The 16,391-nt window shown below is 48.7% G+C and overlaps 1 long non-coding RNA gene across 1 annotated transcript; it reads left to right on the top strand.

Moving 5' to 3' along the window:
* Window positions 1-626: 626 nt before the first annotated feature.
* LOC135307132 (uncharacterized) lies at window positions 627-1,593 on the top strand. Its single transcript, XR_010367861.1, has 2 exons — window positions 627-791; window positions 1,321-1,593. It is a non-coding gene; the product is annotated as an uncharacterized LOC135307132 (long non-coding RNA).
* The last annotated feature ends 14,798 nt before the right edge of the window (window positions 1,594-16,391 follow it).

Raw genomic sequence — 16,391 nt, 5'->3', positions numbered from 1 at the left:
AATTGCTGTGCCGGGCTCAGCCCTGGGTGGGGCTGTGTGGCAGCAGCTCTTCCCCCAGGGCCTGCCCTTGCCCAGCCCGGCAGCAGCCAAAGCTGGAGGCGCCTCGGCTTCCAGGCCTCTGGAGCTCGTTCAGAGACCTGGGGAAACGGGACTGGTGCAGCAACGTCCCTCGTGCTGCAGCTGCTGCGGAGCTGGCCCTGAGTGCCCAGAGGCCCAAGGCACAGGAGCAGCCCCGAGCGGGAGCCCTGCCGCCAGCCCAGGCCAGAGCCAGCCCTGGCTCCCGACTGGGCAGGGGCTGCGCTGGGTCCTGACAGGGCCTGAGCCTGTCCCCTGGGGCTGGGGGAGCAGTCACGGGGCAGGGAGGGCCAGGGGTCGCAGTGGCTGCTCAGGGATGGCTTTGGCCCGTGTCCCTGGCAGCAGCCACTGCCCAAGCAGCTGCGCTGCCCCCGGGCTCTCCTCCCAGCCTGCTGGGCTTTGTTGGCTGGCACAGCCTGTGCCAAGGGCCGGCAAGGCGCCTGCAGGCCCCAGCTCTGGGGGAAACAGAGAACGTCCTGCCCGTATCCACCGTGCTGCCAGCTCAGCAGTGCAGCACAGCACGGGCTCACGCTCCCCACCGCTCCCACAGATGCAGCCGGCACCACAAGACCTGTTCCCGATGCCCAGGATGGCCTCAGAAGGGGCTTCGATATGGGAACAGGCTGCTGGGCAGGGTTAATGGCAGGCCTGCTTTTTTTGGCGTTTATCTTCATCTTATGCTGGGTCCAAATTCATTATTACTGGAAGAGAAAATGGTGAGTGTTTTCTTCATCTTCCCCTGAAACAGTTTCTTATGAAAATCTAATGCAGACATTAAACATTCGCAGGGAGGCCGCCATGGAGTTGTGGCCAGTCCATGATTGTCCAAATTATTCTGCTGAGGGTTCTGCTGCTGCCCAGTGCTTCCATTGGCCTCTTAATTGCTGGGCCTTGTCCTGGGGGGCCCGCTGGGGCTGCAGCCAGTGCTGGTTCCCACTGAGGCTGCCTGGCCAAGAGCAGCCCCAGGGGCACGGGGCAGAGGCAGAGGGAGGTGGGGAAGAGAAAGAGCAGGGCCGAGATTGCCCTTGAAAGGCAGAGGCGCTCTGGGGCCCGCTCCTGGCCAGGGACCCTGCCCAGAGCCGTCCCTGCTGGCCGGGGCCTTGAGGGGCAGCTGTCCAGCTGGGCCCAGCTGTGCCAGCAGCTCCAGCCGTGCTGGGGAGCTTTGCCAGCTCTGGGCCCTGCTGTGCACGAGGCTCCCTGTGTGCCACTGGCAGCTGGGGCCTCAGCCACCTCCTCTCTTCACAGGTGCTTCTGTGCATCTTCAGCAGATGGGCCTAAAAACACAGGCAGCGGGAACTTGATAGTTTATAACAGCTCTCCACTTCTGCCCATATCTGCCCTGCCGTGGCTGCAGCAGCGTCATGAGGCCATCCCAAAACCCATCCTTCCACGAGACCCTCTTCCCCTGAGCCCCCTGGTCCTGTTCCCCGGCCAGGACTGAAGGTGGGCATCCCCTGTCCGAGAGGGCAGGGCTTGGCCCATATTTCATATTTAAATAAAAGAACAAAGTTTTCATAACTATATCCGGGTGGTAGCAGCATCAAAGCCCCCCCGGCACCAGCACCGGCTGAGCTCCATGCCCAGGAGCAGCCGTGGATGGCCACGGTGTGGGCAGGCAGGAGCCAGGCAGGGGCTGCTGTGCCCAGCGGCGGGGCCCCGAGGGGATGGGGGAGCCCATGCTCAGCGTCCCTGGGCTGAGGGCACATTTCCTTCTGGGGCATCATCTGTGCCTGGACCTGAAGAGGCTCAAAGGGATATTTTGGGGTCCCTGCAGAGGCGTGCAGGGATCCCTCATGAGGCACAAAGGAGTATTGATGGCCTCTCCTAAGGTGTGCAGGGATCCCTCATGCGGTGGGCAGCAGGGTTAAATTTGAGGGGGTTTTTTACTCTTAGCACAGCACAGGGACACTTGGCCGAGGTTTTGCCAAGCTGGGAGAAAGCCTCTTGCAAAGGCTTGGGCCCAGCCTGTGGACACAGCGGGCGGGCGCAGCCCATCCCCTGGGCCAGTCCGGGCTGCTCAGGCCGGGCCGGGCCGGGCCAGGCTCGGGCCCCGGCAGGGAAGGGCCGCGGCCCTGGGCTCTGCTGAGGCTGCTGAGCTCCGGCCTGCCCTGTGCTGCAGCCCAACACATTGACAGCCATGGCCGTGCCCTGGGCCACCGCAGGCACCGGGGGCTACAGCTGAGGCCGCGCCTTCTCCCACTGAAGGGAGGCTGGCTCTGTTCCCTCGCAGGGCACAGCTTAGCTCCCAGCACCTTTGGGAACCTGCCTGCCGGGGAAGTGCTGGGGGGCAGACTGTTCCAACCCTTCTCACTGGGAAGTGTGTCTGGTGGTGTAGGGATTTTAAAATTTTTTTTCCCTCTAAATTTGTGTCCTGGCAGAGGGTTAAGTTTGCTTGCTCTCAGTAGGGCGCTTTTCTTCTTGGCAGTCAGTGGGGCTTCAATGCAGCCAGGGTTGAAGGAGGATCTCTGTCTGCTTGGGCTGTCATCCTTCCTTTGGCTGTGATTTGCACTGGTGCTTGTGGAGGCATTTTACAGTAACTGGCTTCAGTTTGTTCCTCTTGCTGCCAAAAACTGAGAATAAACCTCTTTAACCTCTTTAGTATTAAGAGGCCGGCCTTACTTTCTTGACTTGCTGGATGCACAGGGCACTGGCATCACAGGGCCTTCTTGGTGGGGTCTTCAGATACCCTGGTGGTCATTGAAGAAGGAAGCTGATTTTTCTGGGAAAAAGATTGTTTCCCATGTATGGAAAAGAATAACCTGTCACTTCCCTATCCCTTTCTCTGTAAAGTGATACAAGCATGTGCATTCATCTATCTCTGTCTGCCTTATCTCTCTCTCTATCTATCTATCTATCTATCTATCTATCTATCTGTCATCTATCTTACTAATCTATTGTGGTGTTGTATTTTATTCAAATGATATGCTCTATCTCGAAAATGTACCTCTTGAAAATATATGGTTTATTCCAAGCTGTGTTCCTCCTCTGAAGTCCCATGAATCTGCAATCCCATTGACCCAAATCTTATTTCGTACCCACTTTGAATTTCCCTCTTAAACTGCGAGGAAGACCAGATTCTCTCATGGCCCATCTCTCCCCTAGGCTCGCCCTCTCTCCCCCTCCCTTTCCATTTCCCCCTTCTCCCTCTGAAACCATGTTACTCCCGGGGCTGGGATCCCCAATAAACCCTCATCTAATCAGCACCCTCAGAAGCCGTGTGGAGTCTCCTTGCGTGCCTGCTGCTGCCAGCGAACTCACAGCCCAGGGGGCCCTCCGGGGACTCCCTGGGGAGCTCCCCTCAAAGGAACTGCTACAATCTATGAAATATTTCTATGCATGATATTTTGTTTATTGGTAAATTATGACACATCTCTTGAGAGCTGGAAAAGAATACCATCCATCTTTGATATAGAAAAGCTTGGGTGTAGGAGCAGAGATGATCTGTGATTTCCTTCTTGCTAGACATATGCTGGATTGTTTAGATTGACTTTGAACCGAAATCCTGCAAAGCTGGAAAATGACTGGTGGCCATCACTATGATTTCCTGAAAAGCCCTTTTTTCATTTTAATTTTTTTCATCTATGATGGCTGGTAAATACCTTTCTTCCTTAAGCCATGTGCTGGCAATATTGGAGGTAGAAAATAACATAATACTGCATAGTTTAGATACTTGAAAATTTTCTTGTGAAATTTTATGGCAGTATCTCCTGCCTAAAACTGCCGCAAAACTACTGCAGCAGGTCAGCTACTGAGCACAACTCACTGCAAAGCTGCAGCTTATGTTTCTACAGTGGAAGTGGCTTTTTGTTCTTCTGCATGGGTATGAAACTCTACCAATTGAAAGGTTGCTTACCGAGCAAAGAGCCTCGTTAAGTGTAGCCTGGACTTTGTGAAGGTGGTAGCTGTTAGACCAATACCCAGCAAACTACCTAAGTTATTTTTCATGACTCCTCCCTCGTGATTTTGGCCTGGCTTCTTTAGGAGATTCAATTTTCATTTAGAAATGGCACAGTGGAGCCAGTGCTGCCTCAGGAGAGGTGGAGCTGGGGCAAATGGCTCATTGATTTTGATCTCAACAAAAAGCCACCTGAGCTCCTCATGACAGCAACCCCACGGACTGGTAATGGGTCCATTAAAAATAACTCATCACAGAGCTTTTAACTTGAAGCTCTGACAGATGGAGCTTGCTCTGTTCTGCCATGGAGGAAGGGAGTTTGAAGACAAAGAGGTTTAGCAAGGAGATCCATGTACAACAAAAGTGCTTCTATTTTAGCAAATGAAGTATCTTAGGATGTAAAACCACATCCATACCCCAGTCTTATCCCTCCATTTACCCAAATTCTTGGTCTTAATTCCTTTGTCAGTAGGAAAATATGACAGGGAAGTGTAGATCCTCCTTTCCTTCTTGAGCTGAGCAGCTTGTTATCTCATCTTTTTCCATAAACAGGAGCAGCCAAATGGGAATTTTGTCATGAAACCATACTTGGGAAAGTTTGCCCTGTGTTTGTTTTTGTCCCAAAGTAACTGAGATTCATCAGAGAATTTACAAGCCATGAATGATGGATTTATTTCGTTTGCTAGAATTTTGATTTTTTAGACCTTTTCTGCTGCACAAGAGCTTGGCACTTGGAGAATGTTTGCCCCATGCACTTCTCCAGTGCTTCTTGCAGAGAAGCTTTGGGAAGCACTCAGGAAAAGTGCCATTTTCTTGTGTGGTTTATGGAGCTCACAGGCCAGGGAAATGTCTTTGCAGTGGGCACTGCCTTTTATTCCAAGGTGTAGAAGGATTCTTGGCTGAAGATAGGGCCATGATATTCTCCTGCGGGAATTGGACAGCCCTGGCCTGCAGATTTCAGAGTTACTCTGAAAACCATGTACCGTACTCGAACAGGAACAAGATAGACCATGCACTGTCCTCAAATAGATGCAACAAGGAAGAATGAGCATTGTGTCAGGATGAAACCAAATGCGCCAAGCACGTTGTGGGAGTAGCTCATTTGGCACACCTTAGCTAAAGATGCTTATAGTGTGACAACCAATCAGTAATTAAGATGTATGTGTGAATATAGCTACTTAACCAATCAGCATTATGCACCAGTGGTGTGAGACAGTGTATAGTGAAGGATAAATATGCCAAAGTTGCTTAATAAAGGAGGATGACATGTAGCCACATTGGCTGTGAGTGTCGTTACTCAGCCGACTCTCCGTGGGACCCTCCTCACCAAGGAATTGTCATTGCTGTGGCCACTGGCTGTTATTCCAATACCTGTGTCATTTGTTCTACTGGAATCCTTGTCAGAAAGGTTGTTCTTCGCCATTGAGATTTTTAGGTGACATTTTTGATCTCTAACAGCTCAAAGTTTTCCATCTCTCAGGTTTCTGATGCTGGTTTTCCCTTTCCAGTCTGTTGTTGGCCAAGGAGGATGCTGCTTAAATTCTGCAGGCCCCCATACATGGATACTGTTACAGGTAAAAATCGATCCAGCCAATTTAATAAAAATAAAATATAAATTTATTCACAACCGATATACAGTCCCGACAGCCAACAATCAAGGACAGCACCGACCCCGGGATGGAAGCTGGGTGAACACAGATCCGCCTTCTATCGCACCCAATCCCCTCTGTTCACCAATGCTGCTTGGCAGAGTCCGTTCTTATACTCTTTTTCTAGCCCGTGGCGGAGTCCCTTTGTCTTTCCTCAGGGTTCTTCACATTCATGATGCCTCTATTCTCCTTCCTGTGCTGGACAAAACCTTGTCCGGGAACTGATGTGTATCCACTCTTCGGTTACCGGAATCCCGTATGCAGATGTATGTCCTTGATGGTCCCCCCTGTCTAAGATGAACATCTCCATGGGCCATCATCGCTGGGCCTCCTCCTGTTCACACCAGTGAGAACGACAATCTCCTGTGCCGGCTGGGTTCACTTCCTATGTTAATGACACTCCTCCTACCCGACTGCCAGCTGTGGTTTCCTCAGCCTGTGAAGCAATCCCCTCTTCCCTTGCAACTGTGATTTCAAGGTTTTATATTTTATTCTTTTATATATATATATATATATATATATATATATATATATTCTATCAGTACGAATTACCATAATATACATAACAGGTACCAAGCTGAAAGTTCTCCAGTGCTCCACAGCAGCCCAGTTATCCACAGGAGGGCCAAGAGCAGCTCCAAAAATCCAAGGGATTCTAACAGATGAATTTCTGTCCCTCAGGAAGGCAGGGCTGGGTCTGAAGTAAAGGGTCTGACTCTGCACCCACTTTGCATTGCAGCAGCTGTCCCACTCTTTGTGGAAGGCATATAACATGTGCCACTCTTAATTCAGCACTGGCTTAGTCAGTCTTATAAAGCTCTTTAAAAAAACCAAAAAACAGTCTGGTCAAAAAATTATTTATATTTTAGTAGGTTGAGGTGTTTTTGGCTTTTTTTTTCTTGGTTCTTTGCTTTGGTGCTCAGAGATCATGGAGTAAGAGACCGATTTTCTGTTGAAGTTGCCTGTCAGTATGCAGGGGGCAAGAAACGATGATCAGTTTTTCACCAGCTGGTTAAGGAGCTCTAAAAGCAATTGTGCTGTCCCTAATCAGGGGGTGGGGGCACTGCTAACAGCCTGGATTGTCCCTACCCATGTTCCCCTCCTTACCAAAGTGCTGTGTAGATCCAGAGCCTTGTGCCTTGGCCCAATGATGCAAAAATCCTCCCAACATCCCTCGGTTTGCACAAATAAAGGCTTTGTGCTCATTAAGATGAAAAGCTGTATTGGTGGCCTGCAGCTTATGTTCTTTTGTTGCCTGGACCCCAGTCAGTGCTGACATCTAAATGACTGACCAGCCCCAAGCTGCTCTTAAGACTGATTTGATCAAAGGCACTGAAGCTCTGTTGAGTGCCAATTCTCCAGGAAAACAAGCACAGGAACTTGGATAATGTTGGTGGCAAAAGCATATTACAGAATGGTACCAATTCTAGCCTTTATTTTGCCTTCTTTTGCTACCATGCATCAAACTGGGTCAGACACATCACTGACCTGGGTTCTTCCAGGATGGGGTGTGCAAGGACGATCCCACAGCTCATGTGTGGACCTGGTGTGCACCAGGCCAGGGACGTGACTGTCATCCATAGCCAGCCCCTGTCTGCCAAGAGAACAGGGAGCTGCAGCTCTGAGGAACTCAGGGGTGAGGCAGCAAACAGCCCAAATGCCTAGTTTATATCAGTTACTGGTCAGGAGGATTTACTGCTGAGAGATTTTTATCTTCCTGCTTAGAGCTGGAATAAAAGAACCCTGGCAGTTTGCTTTAGCTGTGAAGAGACTCTCTTCAACAGGTTCCAGCTCTGCTGCTTGTTTCAATTAAAAGCAGAGCCAAACTCTTCTGTTGGTCACATCAAACCAACGTAAGTTTCAGGAATCTGTGAAAGACCTAAGAGTGTCAACATTATTTCATTTTATAGTACTTACAGTCTTTTAATACAGCCATGGGATACTTAGGCCATCACTGACTATATCAAATAACTGGAAAAAGCACTGGAAAAGAAATTTTATTACAACGAAGTTTTAAAAACTAATGAATGAATTTCATAAAGAAAACCATGTAGTAAGAATACAGTAATTTAAACATCTCAAAGCTCTTTGATAATGGAGCCCTGAACCCCAGTCGTGCAGTGCAGCCTCAGCTGTCCATTTGAGGCCAGAGAACTACCAAGGCTCAGGGCTGGGATGAGCCTTCACCCAAAACCAGTTCCAAGACTGATTTGGAATCAATCCAGAGCAGGGCTCACACAAAGAGCAAAGTCTCAAGGCCAAAGCCAAACCTTCATCACGTTGGATTTGTTTTAACACAGATCTGGAGCAAATTTTGCTTCACTGCAACACCACTGTTACCATGAAATTTTACACAAGCTACTAAAAAAGCACTGTCCTGTTCTGTCGTGAGCTGTGCTGACCAAATGATGTACAGAAGTTTCTCTGCCTCTGCCCTGTGCTCTTGGCCAGGCAGCCTCAGTGGGAGCCAGCACTGGCTGCAGCCCCAGTGGCCCCCAGGACAAGGCCCAGCAATTGAGAGGCCAATGGAAGCACTGGGCAGCAGCAGAACCCTCAGCAGAATTATTTGGACAACCATTGACTGGCTACAACTCCACAGTAGCATGACTCCCAGTCAGGCTACCTATGCAGGAGCAGAGTTATAAGAAAACTGTGGAGAGAAATCAACAACTGACTATCTGTGCTCGTACAGCTTGCGAATGCCAAGATAGCAGCCTATCAGCACAAGTGGCACAGTGATCACTGTCACCACTGTGCCTATCATGCAGGTCCTATGCACATCCTGGGGGCAGACAATTCTTGGGAGGCGCACTTTCCGGGGCATATATTCCTGTTTCATTGATAACGTCTGTGGGAGCAATTGAGAGCGTGAGCCGGTGCTGTGCTGCACTGCTGAGCTGGCAGCACGCTGGATACGGGCAGGACGTTCTCTGTTTCCCCCAGAGCTGGGGCCTGCAGGCACCTTGCCGTCCCTGGGCACAGGCTGCGCCAGCCAACAAAGCCCAGCAGGCCGGGAGGAGAGCCCGGGGGCAGCGCAGCTGCTTGGGCAGTGGCTGCTGCCAGGGACACGGGCCAAAGCCATCCCTGAGCAGCCACTGCAAGCCCTGGCCTCCCTAACAAATTCTAGGTTACATCTGTGAATTGCATGCTACACCTTCCTTCATGTTTTTCCCAATACCAGGAAGTTTCTATATATAGTAATGCCCTTGAGAATCTCTAATTATTTTCAGGGGGGTTTTTTGGGGTTTTTTTGGTTTTTTTTTTTGTTTTTTTTTGTTTTTTTTTGTTTTTTTTTAATTGAGACAGATGAAACAGCCTTATTGGTTTTAGTTTTGGCAGGTCTGTTTTTTTTCTTTGCATGATGGTTTACTTATTATCTACATTTAAGCTTGTTTTTATTTATGGGTTTTTTGTTCCCCAAGCAATTATTTTGACAGTCTTTTGTTCACTTCTTACTTAATGTTCCATAGATGAATAGTTTGGACTCTCTTTTTATAGAAATATAAAGATCTCAGAAAGCTCTATTTTTAATTTTGATAACATTCTCTCTCCCCGCTCCTAGCCTTCACAATGATCGTTTTTGAAACATCACTGAGGATAGGTAGAGTTATTTGGGAAATAACCAATAGGCTTGGCTTAACCTGGGTATTGGATTATTATTTTCAGTGCTATAAACCTACATTGCTTCAAGGTTCACACCACGGTCCTGATTTGTGGCTCAATGCATGGACGACTGTCTGAATTAAAAGAATGTTTGTGAGGCAGCTGAAGAGCTTAGACCCCAGAGATTAAAATTCCTGGGAGGAGGAGGTGGAGGAAGAAAGGATAAAATCCTGATTCAAAGGGTTTATTCTCACTTTCAGTATGCCAGAAGTATGGTAGACTACACCTATCTTCAAATGTCATTTAGTTACAGAACAACTCTCTACAGTGTCAGACTCCAGGAGAAATGACTGAACACTTTGCCTCCCAATGCATCAGCTTTAATTCTAGTGAAAGGTAGGCCTTAATTACAGTCCAATTGGAGCAAATCAACAAAGCAGTCTAGCCATTGTGTGAATGGCAAGAGGAATTTGCTTGTGAACAGATGACTATGTCCCACTCAGTAATGAACAAAAATTGCCTTGACTTGGAAGAAAGTAGACAAGGAGCAATGCAGTATTTGGGGTTTATCCAGGGATAAATGGGGCAAGAAGCTGTAAGAACTTACCTGTTTTACAGAACACAAGTACTGATACGGCCAATAATGAACCCACATGAAGGGATCTTCAGGACATTCCTTTATTTCTCTAACCAGGAATGGGCAGCAAAATGCTGGCATTTATCTGAACTGGAAGCCGTGTTGCTCTCCTTTTTCTCCTTGAGCACACTGCGTGTTATTTGCAGACTTCACCGTCCAGCCCATCAATCCTCTTGTGGCCAATTGCTAAATGGCACAAGTACCAAAATACAGGTGCCAGCATAATCAGCCCAGCACTAATGCAGCACTGCTTTGATGGTGCACAGAAGCACAGAATGGCTTGGCTTGGAAGGGACATTTAAAGGCCATCTAGTCCCAATGGCCTGGAGTGAGCAGGGACACCTTGAACTAGGTCAGGTTGCTCAGAGCAGGAGCTTGAATGTCTGCAGGGATGGATGTCCACCTCTCTGGGCAACCTGTGCCAGGGTTTCAAAAGCAATAGTGTAAAATATGTGCTTCTTTCATCTAGTCTGAATTGACCATCTTTTAGATTAAAAGACCCTCGGTCTGGTCACAAAAGGCTCTACTAAAAATTCTGTCCCATCTGTTTACAAGCCCCCAGAAGGCCCTGAAAGGCAGCAATCAGGTGTCCCTGGAGTCTTCTCTCTTCCAGGCTGAACACTGCCAGCTCTCCCAGCCTGTCTCCAAAGCAGAAGGGCTCCAGCCCTCAGAGCATGTTGTCCCTCCTCTGGACTTGATCCTTCCTGCCTTGGGGACCCAGAGCAGGATGCAGTACTCTGTCGTGGTAGAGACCGAGACACTACAAAGAAACACACTCCATTTCCAGAAGGCTTCAAACCCAATTTTTATTCTAGCCTGCATGCCTTTTCTACATTCTTACAAAGCTCATCTTGGAATAGGCCATTGCAGGTTTCTCTTATTTATCCTTTCTTTCTTTCTTGGTTTCTATGTCAATGACATAGAAAATTGGCAGAAAATTATTTCCAGGGTTAACGTGGATCCTCTTATCAAACATCTTGATGGCTCACAGAGGCCACTGTAAAACCTCTTCCACAGTACTCCAGGTGGAGTCTCACCAGAGCAGAGAGGTGGAATCACCTCCTTCAACCTGCTGGGCACTCTCCTTTGGATGCACATGGCTGCCTCACGTTCAGCCTCTCTTCTAGCAGCAACCCCAAGTCCATCCTGGCAGAACTGCTCTGCATCCCTTCATGCCCCAGCCTGTGAGATCAGCTGAGCTGGGACTGTGTCACAGCCCTTGGGCAGAGCAGCTGGGCAGGATGAGCTCCCTTCCGAAGAAGGCAGATCCACCTTCCCAAACAATTCCACCCTGGCCATGATGTCAGAGCAGGCTCTGAGGTCCCAGAGGTCCCAGAGCCCCGTGGTTGCACAGCAGCACAAGGAGCCAGCAGTCAGTCCCTGAGCACAACTGTTGCGGCAGCAGCGGCGGTGGCAGCAGCGGTGCTGACCTTGGGACAGCGGTGTCAGGACAGCGGTGGCAGCAAGAGCTGCGGGACTGGCAGAGGGCAAGGCACCATGGCCCTTGCTCTGCGCCTCCTACTCCTGCTGCTCCTGGCCGTGGCCCTGCCTGCCAGGCCTGCCCAGACTGCCAGGTTTGTTTTTACCCCAACTGGCTTCAGCAAGGGCATTGAAACAATGAGATTGAGTTGGATGTTGGCTGAGTAAAGAAACTAATGCCACATCCACTGCAACCAGTGATATGCTGACAGATGTTACTAGTGTTAGACATGCTACCCTTCAAAACAGGGCAGCAGTAGATTTTCTTTTACTGGCACATGGACACGGTTGTGAGGAATTTGAAGGATTCTGTGGCATGATCCTGTCAGAGCATTCTGAATCCATCCAAACAGCATACAAAAGCTGAAAGATTTGACAGCTCAAGTTAAAGAAGATGGTCTGTCATAGTTAGATGATTTGTTCCAAGAATGGAGCTTTGCACCTTGGCTAAGGGAACTCTGTAAGATAGGTCTATATGTGCTGAGTGTTTTGGTGGCCATACTAGTAGTGACACCTTGCAGACTTCTGTGCGACAAATGATGGAGAAAATTATCAAAGAAGTTTTTGTCATACAAGAGAGAAAAGTAGGAAATAGATTCACAGAAAGTTGTCAAAATCTTACAGAGATGGTAGATGAAGGTATAGCCATAGAAAAAATGTTTTGAATTAAAACCTTAGAACAGGCGAGATTTTTTTGAACAATGACTTGTAATTGTTATCAGACATGACTTATGCCCTTTGAACTGACTGGACCTACACAGCATTAAAATTGTTGTGTTGTAATATAGCAATACTTAATGTGAGCAAAAAGGAAGCTTTAAGCAAGTAACAAGCAGATATATTATAGGAAATCTACAAAATGCAAGGGAATTAATAAAGGAGACAGTTAGGAAAGTTTCTTTTTAGTTGAACCAAGAGGGGGAATTGTGGGAATCCATAGAATCTGAGGGTTTTGGGAAAGCTGCAAAAGGCAAGCCTCAGTGACAGCAGAACTGCAATTAGAGCTAAAAAGTAATCATAAGATTTCCCAGCAGAAAAATTGTATAAGAAGTAGGCAAGTAAAGACTTAGAGAGCAATGGTCTATGTATTAACACTTGTCTAGAACAACTCCCTAACCTGCAGAAACGTCTATCTAGTTGAACGTGAGGAAGTTCTAAGCTTAATAATGGAGCTCTGTGCGTTGTATTTTAAGCAGATATTGTATTTGAAATAAGCAAGCATTATTTTAACCAAAGGAATGTGTGCTTACATTAATTGGATGGAACTACTGTCAATAGGTTTTGGGTTTTGTGATTGGCCAGGAAACTTTTAAAGTAAGTTGCAACATTAAGTTCTTGGTCTGCTGCTTGGGATGTGAAATGCTTGCATCTTCCCATTGTCATAACTATATAATGAGACTAATGCTGGAAAATGAAACGGCTCAAGGCGCATTCCTGAGTAGTACTGTCCTGTTTGTGATTTCTACATAGATCCAGATCCAGCAATAAGGGGCAGCTGTCCAGCTGAGCCGAGCTGTGCCAGCAGCTGCAGCCGTGCTGGGGAGCCTTGCCAGCTCTGGACCCTGCTGTGCAGGAGGGTCCCTGTGTGCCACTGGCAGCTGGGGCCTCAGCCACCTCCTCTCACCACAGGGGCAGCTCTGGACAGGAGTTGAAAGACGGTGGCTGCACCTCACACCCAGACAGCGTGAGCAGCTCCTCCAGCAGTAATAAGGGCCTGGACAGCCCTCTCAAGTGCTCTGTGAAGGGGACCCCAGAACAGCCATCTGCAAGGGAACCTCCTCCTACCCTGTAGATCCCACTGCCACCTGCTCTCCCCATAGGTCTCCCCAAGATGCCTTCATCCCTTTTTTGGTCTCCCTGTATCCTGTCCCAGCCATTTCTCAAGTTCTTCTAGAGACCCCAAGACTAGCCGAGCAGCCTCCAGCCCCTCCTGAGACCAACGCATCCCTTCCTCTGCCCCTGAGCTCCCTGGCCTTGCCCTCTAAACAACACTGGAGTTAAGCCCTGCTGCCCCGCCATTGGGCCATTGTGAGTCAGTGAGGAGCAAGGGGTGCAGCTACCTGAGTTGCTGCTGAGTGGCTGATTATAAGAGGTGTCTGGGGAGCGGGGCGAACAGGAGCGAGCAAACAGGGGTGTGGTGAGTCTCTGGGGCTTATACAAGGCAGTTTGCGCGGCAGTTCCCACAGGCAGGGCAAACAGGCAGGGTTGCCAACTTTCTTGCTAGTAAGGAGTCCTCTGTGTTGTTTGAGGTTTTTTGCTGCCTGCTTGTGTTTGAGGTGTCTGTTAGTAATGGTTTCTACACGGTCAAAAACTGTGGCTGGTATAAGTGTAAGTGAGTTGAGCCCTCCAAAAAGGATGTGTCTGTACAGACCCATCCAAGCCCAGAATGTTTGAGCTCATCGGTGGCTTCAGGGAGTGTTGTGGAGGAGACCTGCCTGCGGTGTGAACAGGTGAACAACCTCCTTTCACTGGTGGCTGAGCTTAGGGAGGAAGTTGAAAGGTTAAGGAGTATCAGGGAAAGTGAAATGGAAATAGGTTGGTGGAGCTGGGCCCTTCCATCTTTAAGGGAGGCCTCTGACCGAGAGACTGAGGACTTCTATGCCTCCCGCTGTCAGGCAATAGAAGGGCACCTGGTGGATGAAGAGGAGTGGAAATGGGTCCCCATTTGGGGAGGTAATAACAAAAACTCCTCCCCATCCCCATCATCCTGGCAAGTCCCACTACAGAATAGGTATGAGGTCCTGGAACTAAAGACCCAACTAGATGATTTAGAAGAAAACTGTCTGCCCAGTGAGCCCCCCCAATTATGATTCATCTGTAAGATGGATCACTACCTCTAACATCAAGAAGAAAAGAAGGGTAATCGTAGTAGGTGATTCCCTTCTGAAGGGAACTGAGGGCCCCGTATGTCGATCAGACCCATCCCACAGGGAGGTCTGTTGCCTCCCTGGGGCCCGGGTACAAAATATCACTGAGAGACTTCCTGGGCTGATTCAGCCCTCTGATTATTATCCACTGCTGATACTCCAGGCTGGCAATGATGAGATTGAAAAGAGGAGTGTCAAGGCAATTAGAAAGGACTTTAGGGTACTGGGTCAGGTAGTTGATAGGGCAGGAGCACAGGTAGTGTTCTGCTCAGTCCCTTTGGTGGCGGAGGAAAATGATGAAAGAAACAGGAGAATCCGCATCACCAACAAATGGCTTAAGGGTTGGTGTTATCGGCAACATTTGGATTCTTTGATGATGGGGAAACTTTTACAGCATCTGCTCTGCTGGCACCAGATGGGGTACATCTCTCTGTTAAGGGCAAAAGGTTTTTAGCTCATGAACTGGCAGAGCTCATTGAGAGGGCTTTGAACTAGGTTTGAAGGGGGAAGGGGATGCAGCTGGGCTCTCTGGAAGCAGGCCCAAGGGTTGCAAGGCTAAGTTAGGGATGAAGTCAGTAGCCCAGCTGAGATGCGTGTATACCAATGCACGCAGCTTGGGCAACAAACATGATGAGCTGGACACCATGGTGCAGCTGCAGAGCTAGGATGTAGCTGCCATCACGGAAACATGATGGGATGCCTCACATGGCTGGAGCGCTGCACTGGATGGCTACAAGCTCTTCAGAAGAGACGGAAAAGGAAGAAGAGGTGGAGGGGTGGCCCTTTATATTAAGCAGACTTTTGATGCCATAGAAATTGAAACTAAGGAAGCTGGAGTTGAATGTCTATGGGTAAGAATTAAGGGGAAGGCCAACAAGGCTGACACCCTACTGGGAGTCTGTTATCGTCCACCCAAGCAGGAAGAAGAGGTAGATGACTTATTCTATAAGCAGCTAGGTAATGTTTCAGGATCATCAGCCCTTGTTCTTGTGGGTGACTTCAACCTACCAGACATCTGCTGGGAACTTAATAGAGCAGTAAAGAGGCAGTCCAGGAAATTCTCAGAGTGTATGGAGGACAACTTTTTGTCGCAGCTGGTGGGTGAACCCACTGGGGGGGGACTATGTTAGATCTGCTGTTTGCAAATAGAGATAGGCTGGTGGGAGATGTGGTGGTTGGAGGTCGCTTGGGGCAGAGTGATCATGACATAATAGAGTTCTCAATATTTGGTGAAGTCAGGAGGAGCACCAGTAAGACTCTTGCACTGGACTTCCAGAGAGCAGACTTTGGCCTGTTTAGGATACTTATTCGGAGCGTCCCTTGGGAGGCAGCCCTTAAAAACAAAGGAGTCCAGGAAGGGTGGGCATGCCTCAAAACAGAGATCTTGAGGGCACAGGAACAGACTGTCCCTGTGTGCTGAAAGATAAGTCAGTGGGGTAAACGTCCAGCCTGGCTGGGCAAGGAGGTTTAGGAGGAACTTAGGAATAAAAAGAGGATGTATCAGCTTTGGAAGGAGGGTCAGGTCTCTAAGGAAGTATTCAAGAGGGCTGCTAGAGCATGCAGGAAAAAAATTAGGGAGGCCAAAGCTCAGTTGGAATTTAGAATGGCGACTTCTGTAAAGGATAATAAAAAATATTTTTACAAATACATTAATGCTAGAAGGAAGGGTAAGACCAGCCTTTGTTCTTTATTGGGCAAGGGAGGGAACTTAATATCTGCAGATGAGGAGAAGGCAGAAGTGCTTAATGCCTACTTTGCCTCAGTTTTTAGTGGGAAGTGGACCTGCCTTCAAGACACCTGTCCGCCTGGGCTGGTTGATGGTGTCAGGGAGCAGAATGGTCCCCCCCATTATCCAAGAGGAGGCAGTCAAAGAACTACTGAAATGCTTGGATGTTCATAAATCTATGGGACCTGACGGGATCCACCCCAGGGTAAGGGGAGAGCTGCCACATGAGCTTACAAAGCCACTCTCCATCATTTACCAACAGTCCTGGCTCACTGGTGAGGTTCCAGATGACTGGAAGCTGGCCAATGTGACACCCATTCACAAAAAGGGCACAAAGGAGGATTCTGGTAATTATAGACCAATCAGCCTGACCTCAGTACCTGGCAAAATAATGGAACAGTTTATATTAAGTGCCATCACACAGAATTAATAGGATGGCCAGTGTATCAGACCCAATCAG

Source organism: Passer domesticus, chromosome 9 (assembly GCF_036417665.1).
Source record: "Passer domesticus isolate bPasDom1 chromosome 9, bPasDom1.hap1, whole genome shotgun sequence".
Classification (NCBI taxonomy): Eukaryota; Metazoa; Chordata; class Aves; order Passeriformes; family Passeridae; genus Passer; species Passer domesticus.
This window is presented reverse-complemented; position numbering and strand designations above follow the sequence as displayed.